Source organism: Saimiri boliviensis, chromosome 3 (genome assembly GCF_048565385.1).
Source record: "Saimiri boliviensis isolate mSaiBol1 chromosome 3, mSaiBol1.pri, whole genome shotgun sequence".
Taxonomy (NCBI): Eukaryota; Metazoa; Chordata; class Mammalia; order Primates; family Cebidae; genus Saimiri; species Saimiri boliviensis.
This window is the reverse complement of record NC_133451.1, coordinates 179,641,576-179,654,642: the sequence shown is the minus strand read 5'-3', so window position 1 is coordinate 179,654,642 and position 13,067 is coordinate 179,641,576. Positions and strand designations below refer to the sequence as shown.

The 13,067-nt window shown below is 35.4% G+C and overlaps 1 long non-coding RNA gene across 1 annotated transcript; it reads left to right on the top strand.

Moving 5' to 3' along the window:
* Window positions 1-1,103: 1,103 nt before the first annotated feature.
* On the top strand, window positions 1,104-10,025 carry LOC141584090 (uncharacterized). Its single transcript, XR_012517055.1, has 3 exons — window positions 1,104-1,241; window positions 3,437-3,474; window positions 6,959-10,025. It is a non-coding gene; the product is annotated as an uncharacterized LOC141584090 (long non-coding RNA).
* The last annotated feature ends 3,042 nt before the right edge of the window (window positions 10,026-13,067 follow it).

Here is a 13,067-nt window from a genome sequence, read left to right as displayed (position 1 = left end):
CCCACACCTAGCCTTGACACACACTGGCTCATTCTAGACTGGATAGTTTTTCTCTTTCACAATCACAAAAGTTTTTCCATTTGAGGACTGCTGGTGCTGCAGCCAGAGTGAGGGGTCATTCAATCTCAGTTCTCAACTTTATGTGCTTTAAAACTTTATTTGCTCAGTCTTAGATAACTCTGTAGCTGTAACCTTACCTGGTAGGTTATAAATTCCTATGGCATGAAGTGGGATTCTTCTCCAGGCCTATAACAAAAAGAAGCCAGGATTTGGGGAATAATGTACTCTTCTTGTTTATTGTGCTATAACTAGAAATAACCACTCAAACATTATTTTCTAAACCTGCTACAAAACAAAACTTACTTGTGTTGTTCTACAGGAAAGCACTTGCCTTCCAAAAATCTCACTTTATGTATTTAATGTGCATTTATACGAATAATGCAAGCAAGAAAAGATGTACTTTCTTTGCCTGCAAAGAGCTTACAAGTAAGAGATATTGAGAGCTGTGAAACATATGAAGCGACCATTCCTGCTTGACTGTAATTGTCTGCTAAGAAGAAAAAGGAAAATGTATATTAATATAAGACCATGGTAAATCTTGACTGACAAACGAGCTGGTATCAGTAAGATGAGCAATTAAAATTACTGATAATTTAAAAATTTCATGAAGACAATGAAGGTAAAGCCTGCATTCTGAGGTTAGAGAAGGAAATATTAATGATGCCATTGATGATAAATAGTCAGACCAGTAAAATGTTAGCTTAATTTCTGTGTTGTACCAAAAATTATGGATTAAAGGATAGTGAAAACCATGCAGTAGTCAAATAATAAAAACTGGTGTGATGTTTAGGGAATTGCAAACTGAAAGAAAGATAGATTATTGGTAACTTCAACACTTACAGTAAAATGTGAGAGTAAAACAAAAATTTTATCTGTCATTACAATGGAAAAATACATAATCAAAATGTATGAGAGAGTCTACATATTTAGAAGAATTCTTTTTTCTTTCTTGGTAATGATCCAACCATGGTGAAGATTTATGAATCTTCTAAGAAGATGGTAATAATCCCAAGTTTTTCTCAATTCCTTTTGTCTCTTGATAAGAATTTATCTGATGTTACCTTTGATAATCTTGGCTTTTATCTTGAACTTTCTTATTTGTTATGACAGCCTTAAAAACATATCTGCTGGGCTACAGGTTAAAATCACGTGAGATTTCCAACTGGGATGCCTTATCCAAGGTAAGCCACTGACTCCTCTGTCCTTGCTCCCGTGTGCCTGCTTCCTGCCTTCTTCCTTCCCTCCCTCCCTCCCTCTCTCCTTCCTTCCTCCTTTTTTCGTCCCTTCCCTTCTCTCTCTCTCTCTCTCTCTCTTTCTTTTATTCTTTCTTTTCATTACACTTTAAGTCCTGGGATACATGTACAGAGCATGCAAGATTGTTGCATAGGTTCACACATGCCATGGTGGTTTGCTGCCTCCATCCCCCTGTCACCTACGTTAGGTATTTCTCCTAATATCATCCCTTGCCAATCTCCCCACCCCCTGCTCTTCCTCCCTTAGTCCCTATCCCACAACAGACCCCAGTGTGTGATGTTCCCCTCCCTGTGTCCATGTATTCTCATTGTTCAACATCCCCTTATGAGTGAGAGAATATGGTGTTGGGTTTTCTGTTCTTGTGTTAGTTTGCTGAAAATGATGGTTTCCAGGTTCATCCGAGTCCCTGCAAAGGACCTGAACTCATTCTTTTTTACGGCTGCATATTATTCCACAGCATGTATGTGCCACATTTTATTTATCCGGTCTATCCTTGATGGGCATTTAAATTGGTTCCAAGTCTTTGCTATTGTAAACAGGGCTGCAATGAACACACTTGTGTATATGCCTTTATAATATGACAATTTATAATTCTTTGGGTATATACCCAGTAATGGGATTGCTGGGTCAAATGGTATTTCTATTTCTAGATGCTTGAGGAATTGCCACACTGTCTTCCACAGTGGTTGAACTAACTTACACAACCACCAACAGTGTAAAAGCATTCTTATTTCTCCACAGCCTCTCCAGCATCTGTTGTTTCCAGATTTTTTAATGATCACTATTCTAACTGTTGTGAGATGGTATCTCAATGTGATTTTGATTTGCATTTCTCTAATGACTAGTGATGATGAGCATTTTTTCATATGTTTGTTGGCCACATAAATGTCTTATGCTGAAAAGTGTCTGTTTACATCGTTTGCCCACTTTTGAATGGGCTTTATATATATATATATAGTTTTAGTTCTTTGTAGATTCTGGATATTCACCCTTTGTCAGATGGGTAGCTTGAAGAAATCTTTTCCCATTCTGTTGGTTGCCAGTTCACTGTAATGATTATTTCTTTTGCTGTGCAGAGCTCTTAAGTTTAATTAGATCTCATTTGTCTGTTTTGGCTTTTGTTACCATTGCTTTTGGTGTTTTAGTCATGAAGTCCTTGCCTATGCCTATGTCCTAAATGGTTTTGCCTAGGTTTTCTTCTAGAGTTTTTATGGCATTGGGTCTTATGTTTAAATCTTTAATCCATCTGGAGTTAATTTTTGTATAAGGTGTGAAGAAGGGGTCCAGCTACAGCTTTCTGCACATGGCTAACCAGTTTTCCCAACACCATTTATTAAATAAGGAATCCTTCTCCTATTGCTTGTTTTTTTCAGGTTTGTCAAAGATGATATGGTTTTAGATGTGTGGCATTACTTCTGAGGGTGCTGTTCTGTTCCATTGGTCTATAATCTCTGTTTTTGTACCAGTACCATGCTGTTTTGATTACTGTAGCCTTGAAGTATAGTTTGAAGTCAGGTAGCATGATGCCTCCAGCTTTGTTCTTTTTGTTTAGGGTGGTTGTGGTTATCAAGGCTCTTTTTTGAAGACCTTAATAACCATGACAATGTGACTTTCTCTTTTCCTAATTGAATACCCTTTGTTTCTTTTTCTTGCCTGATTGCTCTGGCTAGGACTTTCAATATCATGTTGAATAGGAATGGTGAGAGATGGCAAACTTGTCGAGTGCCAATTTTCAAAGGGATTGCTTCCAGTTTCCCATTCAGTATGATTTTCCTGTGGATTTGTCATAAATAGCTTTTATTATTTTGACATATGTTCCATCAATAGTTTATTGAGAGTTTTTAGCATAAAGAATTGTTGAATTTTGTCAAAAGTCTTCTCTGCACCTACTGAGATAATCATGTGGTATTTGTCTTTGATTATGTTTATGTGATAGATTATGTTTATAGATTTGCATATTTTGAGCCAGATTTGCATCTGCAGGATGAAGCCTGCTTGGTCATGAAGATAAGCTTGTTGATGTGCTGTTGCATTTGGCTTGCCAATATTTTATTGAGCATTTTTGCATTAATATTCATCATAGTATTAGGCTGAAATTTACTTTTTTTAAATTGCATTTTAGGTTTGGGGGTACATGTGAAGAACATGCAAAATTGCTGTGTAAGTACACAAATGGCAGTGTGATTTGCTGCCTTCCTCCTCATCACCTATATCTGGCATTTCTCCCCATGCTATATCTCCCTAGCTCCCCAACCCCACTGTCCCTCCCCTGTTTTTGCCCAACAGACCCCAGCATGTGCTGCTTCCCTCCCTATGTCCATGTGTTCTCATTGTTCAACACCCACCTATGAGTGATAACAGGCAGTGTTTGATTTTCTGTTCTTGTGTCAGTTTGCTGAGAATGATGGTTTCCAGGTTCATCTGTGTCCCTACAAAGGACACGAACTCATCTTTTTTTTTTTAATTGCATTTTAGGTTTTGGGGTACATGTGAGAACATGCAAGACTGTTGCATAGGTACACACATGGCAGTGTGATTTGCTGCCTTCTTCCCCATCACCAATATCTGGCATTTCTCCCCATGCTACCTCTTCCCACCTCCCCACCCCCTGCTGTGCCTCCCCTATTTGCCCCCAACAGACCCCAATGTGTAGCACTCCCCTCCCCGTGTCCATGTGTTCTCATTTTTCAACACCCACCTACGAGAGAGATCATGCGGTGTTTGATTTTCTGTTCTTGTGTCAGTTTGCTGAGAATGATGGTTTCCATGTTCATCCATGTCCCTACAAAGGACACGAGCTCATCGTTTTTGATGGCTGCATGATATTCCATGGTGCATATGTGCCACATTTTCCCTGTCTAGTCTATCATCAATGGGTATTTAGGTTGGTTCCAGGTCTTTACTATTGTAAACAGTGCTGCAATGAACATTTGTGTGCATGTATCCTTATAGTAGGAAAAGCAGTGTATAATTTCTTGTTGCTGCCAGACAAATTACCACAAACATGGCAATCTAAAACAACACACATGTATTACCTTATTAATCTGGAACTCAGAAGTACAAAATGGATTTCACCAGATTAAAAAAACTAAGGTGTCAGAAGTTTGATTGGTTCGAGAGCTCTAGAGCAGAATCCATTTCCTCCCTTTCTCCAGTTTCCAAAACTTGGCTGCCTTTCTTGACACATGATTCCCTTCCAATAGCTGATTTTTTCCCCCATCTGTGTTACCTTATCCTTTTTCTGCCTCCTTATATGAATGTTAGGGACTATTGTGATTATATCAGACTCACCTGACTAATTCGCGATACTATTTTAAGATCTGCTGATTAGCAGACTCATATTGGAAGGAAGCAGCTAGTTACAGCTAAAGAAAGAATGAGCAAACTGAAGTATGTCAATAGAGATTGCACAAATTAAAACATAAGGAAAACAAACACAAACTAACATAGAGCATCCAGTATTTGTGAGACAGTGTCAAGTAATGGTACAGAAAAGTAACATGTGTTCCAGGAGAAGAAAAGATAGAGACTTGGGTAGAAGAATTATTCAAAATGTTCATGGCTTAGAACTTGCTGAATTTTTTGTAAGACAACGTGCCACCCATGCAAAAAGCCCAGAGACCTTCGGCAGGAGACACACATACATGTTCACACCGTCGCACATGAAAGCCACACCTACACACATCGCAAACTCCTGAAGTACAAAAATAAAAGAAATTACTGATCGTCAGTCCAACGTTAAAGAAACATCCCATCTATAACCACAAATGTAAGAATTCCACAAGAATTCTCATCAGAACCTGTGCAAGCCTGAAGACAACAAAGTGATCTCTTTAAATTATAGGGAAAACATAACTACCATCCCAGATTTAATAGCATAAAAGATACTTTTTCAGAAAAACCAAAGTGAATAAAGAGTGCTATTAGAAAATCTGCACTCCATAAAATATTAAGGGATGTTTCTCTTGCAAAAGGAAAGTGACAAGTGAGGAAAATTAGGATCTCCAGAAAGAAACGAACTACATCAGAAATGGTATACATCAGATAAATATGGAAGACATTTTCTTATTTGAATTACTGTAAATGATAGTTGATTCTCTGTAAGCTAAAGTAGTAACAGTGTATTGGGGGCTTTATAACAAATGCAGAAGGAGAATACATGGTAACAGTAGCAAAAAGTTTAAGAGGGGTGCAATAGAACTGCAGACAGGCAGGGCACAGTGGTGTGTGTCTGTAATCCCAGCTATTCAGAAGGCTGAGGTGACAAAATTACTTGAGCCCAGGAGGTCAAGTCTGCAGTGAGCCATAAATGGGCCACTGTACTCCAGCTTGGGTGACAGAAAGACCCTATCAAAAAAAAAAAAAAAAAAAAAAAAAAAAAAAAAAAGAACCATACAAGACAAGTAGTCCTGAGAAGTTTGATTGATAAGATTTTCACTTTATGATGGTGGAAAGTGATATGCATTCAGGATAAACTGCATTTCACGTTTTTCTCAGGCTAGCAATGTGAAGTCTGATGCTGTCTTATGTTGCTAGGAAAGGGCAGTGAGGTGAGCTCCCAGCCAGCTGCTTGATGAGGGTAAACAACCATGCTTTGCAGTGCAGTGTTGCTTGATGCCTCGGTCCCACTGTGGGCTAGTGTAAGTGTTCTGAACATGTTTTAAGTAGGCCAGGCTAGGTATAGTGTGAAGTAGGTGACATGCATTAAATACATTTGTAACTTATGAGTTTATCTGAATGTAAATTGAGGATCATCTGCTCACTATGCATGAAGTTCTGTAGCATTATGTGATGTCAGCATATGATAAAATATGCATACTTTAAATAGAAATACAACATCTAAAATCATAAAAACAATATCTAATAAGTCATTATTAGAGATAGAATTGTAAACAAGAATCAACCCAAAAGAAGAAAGGAAAAGAAGAAAAAATACATACAGAAAACAATACAGTATCTTTAAACTCAACCAAAAAGTCACTAGGAGTGTGAGTTTTTTAACACCAAAGATGCAGGGCAAATGACTGTCATACTGAATAAAAGGAAATTTCCAAATACGTATTTTCTACAAGATGCACACTTTATATATAATGACATAGATTTCAGTTAAAAGGTCGAAAAAAATACCACTATATTGATATCAGAGAGTACATTTCAGAACAAGAAAAATTACAAAGATTTGTAAAGAGGAGAATTATATAATAATAAAGGAGTCAATTTATGAATACCTAATGATTCTAAATCCATCTTCACATACTATGAGGACTTCACAATATGAAGGAGAAGTGGAAAAATCTGCAATTAAATAGTTGGAGAATTATGAGACCTATGAAAACCCATTATCATACTTGACTAGTTTAAATTTTTTTTATTTTTAAATTAGAGATGGCATTTCTCAATGTTTCTTCAGCTAGTCTCAAGCTCCTTGGCTCAAGTGATCGTCCCACCTCAGATTCCCAAAGGGCTGGGATTACTGGCATGAGCCACCAAGCCTGGCTGTCCTACTTGACATTTAGATAACATGCTACAACAGCCGAATACACATTTTGTCAGTGTGAATCTCAGCATCTACTACAAGAAACTATCAGTCTTTTGGATAGGTAACATGCACAGTCACTAACCTATCTCCTTTTCAAATATGCAGGCAACTTTTTGTTTGCCTTGAGAGTATAAGGCAGTATCTAAACAACTGTCCAAGAGCATGGGATCAACCTTTAAAATGATGGAGAAGACAAGAAGTGCACCAGTTAACAAGACATAAGCAAAAGAGGGAGATAAAAAGTGGTACAGGAAAAACCAAGGATGCTCTCTGTGTCTGATGATTCTGGCATGAACTCTTTCATCTCCACCTAAATCATGTACAAATGGTTTTCTGAATGTGACTTGTATTTTCTCCTTCTGTATTAGTCTGTTCTCATACTATCATAATAAATACCGGAGACTGGGTAATTTATAAAGAACAGAGGTTTAATTGACTCACAGTTCCACAGGCTATACCAGCAGCACATAAGCTATAAAGGGGAAGCCTCAGAAAACTTGAAATCATGGCAGAAGGGGTAAGAAGAAGCAAGCACATCTCTACGTGGCACAGAAGAGAGAGTGAGTGAAGGGGGAAGTGCCATACACTTTAAAATCATCAGATGTCATGAGACTCACTATTACAAGAACAGCAAGGAGGGAATCTGCCCCATGATCAAATCACCTTCCTCTAGGTCTCTCCCCCAGCATTGGGAATTAAAATTCAACATGAGATTTGGGTGGGGACACAGAACCAAACCATATCAGCTTCCATACTGGTTCCATTGATCATTTCAACTTGTCTGAATTTAATATATTCTTCAACTGGTAACTCAAACTTTTTTTAAAAAAAATAATTTCAGCTTTTCTTTTAGATTCAGAAGATACATATGCAGGTTTGTTACATTAGAAATTTGCATGTGGAATGAATATATTGTATGCAGGATGATCTACGTAGAGAATGCAGTACCCCAGAGTTATGTTTTTAACACTTACCCCATGCTTTTTCCTTCTCAGAGTAGTCTCCAGTGTCTACTCTTGCCATCTTTATGTTCATAAGTATCCAATATTAAACTCTCACTTGTAAGTGAGGACATGTAGTATTTTGTTTAGCTTTTCTGTATTAATTTGCTTAAGATAATGGCCTCTAGCTCCATTCATATTCATGCAAATGGCATGACTGTATTATTTTTTAAGACTGCATAGTATTCCATGGTGTATATGTACCACATTTTCTTTATTCAATCCAACGTTGTTTGGCACCTGGGTTGAATCTAAATCTATGGTGTATAGTGCTGCAATGAACATACTAGTGCAGGTGTCTTCTTGGTAGAATGATTTATTGTTTTTGGATATATAACCAGTAATGGGACTTCCGGGTTGAATAGCAGTTTTGCTTTAAGTTCTTTGAGAACTCTCCAAACTGCTTTTCACAGTGGCTGGTAATTTACATTTCTACCAACAGTGTATCAGCATTCCCTTTTCTCTGCAACCTCACCAACATCTGTTAGTTTTTGACGTTTTGACAAAAGCCATTCTAACTGGTGTAAGATGGTATCTCATTGTGGTTTCAATTTGCATTTCTCTGATGATTAGTGATATTGAGCATTTTTTGTATGTTATGTTTTGACAAGTGTCTGTTGTAATGTCTTTCATCCACTTTTTCATTGGGGCTGTTTGGTTTTTCCTTGTTGAATTGTTTAAGTTCCTGATAGATTCTGAATATTAGCTATTTGCCAGATCTATAGTTTGTGAATATTTTCTCCCATTCTGTAGGTTGTTTGTTTACTCTGTTGATTGTTTTTTGTTGTTGCTGTTTTGTTTCGTTTTCTTTTGTTTTTGCTGTGAAGAAACTCTTTAATTAGGCACACTTGCTAATTTTTATTTTTGTTGCAACTGCTTTCGAGAATTTAGTCATAAATTCTTTCCCAAGACCAACGTCCAGAATAGTGTTTTCTAGGTTTTCTTCTGGGAGTCTGATAGTTTGAGGTCTTACATTTAATTTTTAAATTAAGCTTGAATTAATTTTTGTATATGATGAAAGGTAAGGGTCCACTTTCAATCTGCATACAGATAGCCAACTATCTCAGCACCATTTATTGAATAGGGAGTCATTTCTCCATTTCTTATTTTAGTTGACTTTGTCAAATATCAGATGGCTGTAGGTGTGCGGTTTTGTTTCTAGGTTATCTATTCTGTTTCAATAGTTTGTGTGTCTGTCTTAGTATCAGCAGCATGCTGTTTCAGTTACTGTAGCCTTATAGTACAGTTTGAAGTCAAGTAATTGGATGCCTCTGGCTTTGTTCTATTTGCTTAGGATTGCTTTGGCTATTTGGGTTCCTATTTTGGTTCCATGTGAATTTTAGCATAGTTAAAAAAAAAGTTCTGTGAAAAATTACAGTGGTAGTTTGATAGGAAGCGTGCTGAATCTATAGATTGCTTTGGGCAGTATGGGCACTTTGAAAATATAGATTCTTTGAATCCATGAGTGTGGGATATTTTTCCGTTTGTTTGTGTCATCTATGATTTTTTTGCAGCAGTGTTTATAGTATTCCTTGTAGAGATTTTTCACCTTCTTGGGTACATGTATTCCTAGGTTTCTTCTTCTTCTTTTCTTTCCTGGCTGGTATAAATGGGATTGCATTCTTGATTTGGCTCTCAGCTTGAACATGATTGGTTTATTAACTTTTATATTTTAAAGAAGACATTCTTGAACAAAAGTATGAAAGGAAACTTAATTGCTGATATACTGCAGTTACTTAGCAATATCAATTACTTAGCAATTTTAGTTTACCATTAATATCGATAATAACCTAAAAGTGTAAGTGCCTCATGAATAAGAAATGAGAAAGTGTTTTGAAATTATTTTATAGGCATATTCAATATTATATTACTATCATTAGCCTTTATGTTGTTTTTATTTCTTGACATATTTAATTTGCATATTTATTTGTTTTCTAATTCATATAGCAATTTTTCAAAATACAGAGTAAGGGAAAAACAATTACTAACAATGTAAGTGAACATTCATTATAGTTTATTTGTAAAGAATACAACTGTAAAAGAATTTAGGTAGTACTTTGCAAATATTGATTGTAACAATATTCCTTTCTTTAAACATTTTCATATGTTATGCCCTTTTACATACGTTTCTCATACATTAAACTTAATGAAAACAGGCTCCATTAATAAAATGAACTAAAGGATAATTTTTATGTTTTTTTACTCTATTTCTAAATCTATTAATTTCATTATTTTTCAAAGCTCTCCAATGTAGATTTTCATTGCATTTGTGTATTTTTAACCTTTATTTACAATTAAATATTACAGAAATTGTATAACAGGTAAACTAACCATGGACAAAAACGCTGAATAGAATGTATTATTATGATCTCTGATTTTCATAATATGCTTGAGATAATAATGTATAATAAAAAGTAATAATAAAATCTCATCTAGTTAATTCTTTTTGCAAACTTTTTTTTATTTAAAAATAGATGGAAGAGATAGCATGGGGAGAAATGACAGATACAGGTGAGGGGACGGAAGGCAGCAAAGCACACTGCCATGTGTGTACCTATGCAACAATCTTGCATGTTCATCACATGTACCCCAAAACCTAAAATGCAATAAAAAAAATAAAATCTGAATATGAAAAAAAAATAGATGGAAGCTAAAAACTGTCAACAATCTTAAGAAAAAGATTTTAATTTAATGGCAAAATAAATAACTAATATTTAATATGGAAAGCCAAAACAAGAAGTTAGGTTGAACATACATGTATCTTTTAAAACACCTTAAAAGACAAAAAAATAAGTAAGAGGGTGTGCCACTTTCATTTTAAATAATTCTTAGAAAAGAACAAGCAGAAATCTGATTGATAGCTTAGAAAAAATAAAAAATACAAATAACAGCTACAAATATGCAGAATAAAAAATGCAAATATAAACAGAAGTTAACACTTACAAATATGAAAATGCAATCAGAATTCTCAAATATTTTCTGAAATAACAGCACCATGAGTGAGAGATAATAAAACACACTCAAATGAAGAAGTAACTTTGTAGAAACAGGGTTTACGAAAACAAACAGACAAAAAGATTTTAACATAGGTAAAATTAATGTTCTAGACATTCTTATACCCATAAATTGTGAGACTTGACATGAAGAAAAAACCCCTATAAATTAAAGTTGTCTTAAATGGAATATAGTAAAGCTATAGGAGCATATTTGCCTCTGTCATCCGTAGTTTCACTTTCAGTTACGTGTGATCAATGGACATCCAGATCCATTAGGTGAGGAATTACAATTCATGACTGTTACATTGCATGCTGTTCTGAGTCACGTGAAAAATCTGGGCCTATCCCACTCTGTCCTTTCCAGGTGGTGGATCATTCTTTATCCAGCAAATCTAGAAGTTTAATAGATAAAATAGTCATTGTCATAATCATAAAAAGGTTTGTCTCAAGTTCAAATAAACAAAAAAATCTTAAAACTAAAAAGATCATGTTGACTAACTCATCAAATTTAAAAAAGAGAGAGAAAAGTTACAGATAAGGTAGGAAATAATGGTTTGTAGTTTCTGTTTCTACACTGATTTCACTTATCATTTTGGCTTTTCTAAATCTAATGTGTTCTTCAAGATGTAATAGAAGAACTTTACAAATATCACAAGAAAGTATCTTTTCCATGTAATGACTTATTTTTCTCTGGGTAGATACAGGGGGTGGGTGCACCAAAATCTCAGAAATCACCAATAAGGAACTTATTCACATAGCTAAACACCACCAGTTCCCCAAAAACCTATTGAAGTAAAAAATAATCATAAATAAAAATAAATACATATATATAATTAAAAATGTTTGGAATGGCCTTAGAATAGAATACCAGAAGGTACTAAAATTAAAATTGCAAATTGTAAATATTTATATTGATTGATCTGTAAGATATTTCCCTCTCAATCAGGTAAAGAACAATGTTGAAAATCAATAATCAGGTAAGATCCCGTGTTTGTTAAGTAAATATTTTAAAGCCTATTTAATCCTGGAAAATAAGCCAAGAAGAATAAACACCAGAAGTAGCCAATATTTAGCTGTTCACTGGAGTGGGGAAAACGATGAGTGGGTTGGTTTTGTAAAAAAATTGTTTGTATTTTCTAAATGTTCTACAATGAAAGTGAATTATTTTTGTAATAAAGAAAATATATTACTGGAAAAAAGATCACAAGAAAGTATATTCTACAACTCTAGACATATACATTCAAATCCCAGGTGAAATTAATAAATCTCTAAAAAAAGAATGTTTACCAAAATTGATTACAGTGGAAAGAGAAGGATTAAAGATATTAATTTTCATACATAACTATAGAAATTACCAAAATTTTAACCCTGGAGGTGAGATATAAGGGGGTATTGAATGGCGAGGAAATACCAGTCTGGACGAATTCTTAGAGAATTCTTAGAAGCCAGAATTTTAAAATTTAAAAATAGTTTATTGCAAAAAGTGCTAATGACCATCTGGGCCTTCTGTGAGTTGTAGCCATTTTTCTGATGGAGATTCCTGCCTAGATGTTGAAAGCTACTGACTGATCAGGGTGGTGGTTGCTGAAAGCTGGGATGGCTGTGGCTATTTAAAAAATAATACAATAACCTAGTTTGCTGCATCAGTTGACTCTTCCTTCCACAAAAGACTTATCTGTAGCATGTGATGCTTTTTAAAAAGAAATGGTTAATTTTTGTTAATTTTAATTAATTTCTTTTTATTATACCTTAAATTCTGAGGTACATGTGCAGATCATGCAGGTTTGTTACTTAGGTATACACATGGCATGGTGGTTTCCTGCATCCATCACCCTGTCATCTACATTAGATATGTCTCCTAATGTTATCCCTCCCCAAACTCCCGACACCTTTCAATCCTCCCCTATCCCCCAACAATCCCAGTAGGCCTATGTGTGTGATGTTCTCCTACCTATGTCCGTGTTCTCATTGTTCAACACCCACATATAAGTGAGAAGTTGTGGTGTTTGGTTTTCTGTTCTTGTGTCAGTTTGTTGAGAATGATGGTTTCCAGCTTCATCCATGTCCCTGCAAAGGACCTGAACTCACCCTTTTATATGGCTACATAGTATTCCATGGGGTATATGTGCCATATTTTCTTTATCCAGTCTATCATTGATGGGCATTTGGGTTGGTTCCAAGTCTTTGCTATAGTGAACAATGGTGCAATAAACATAC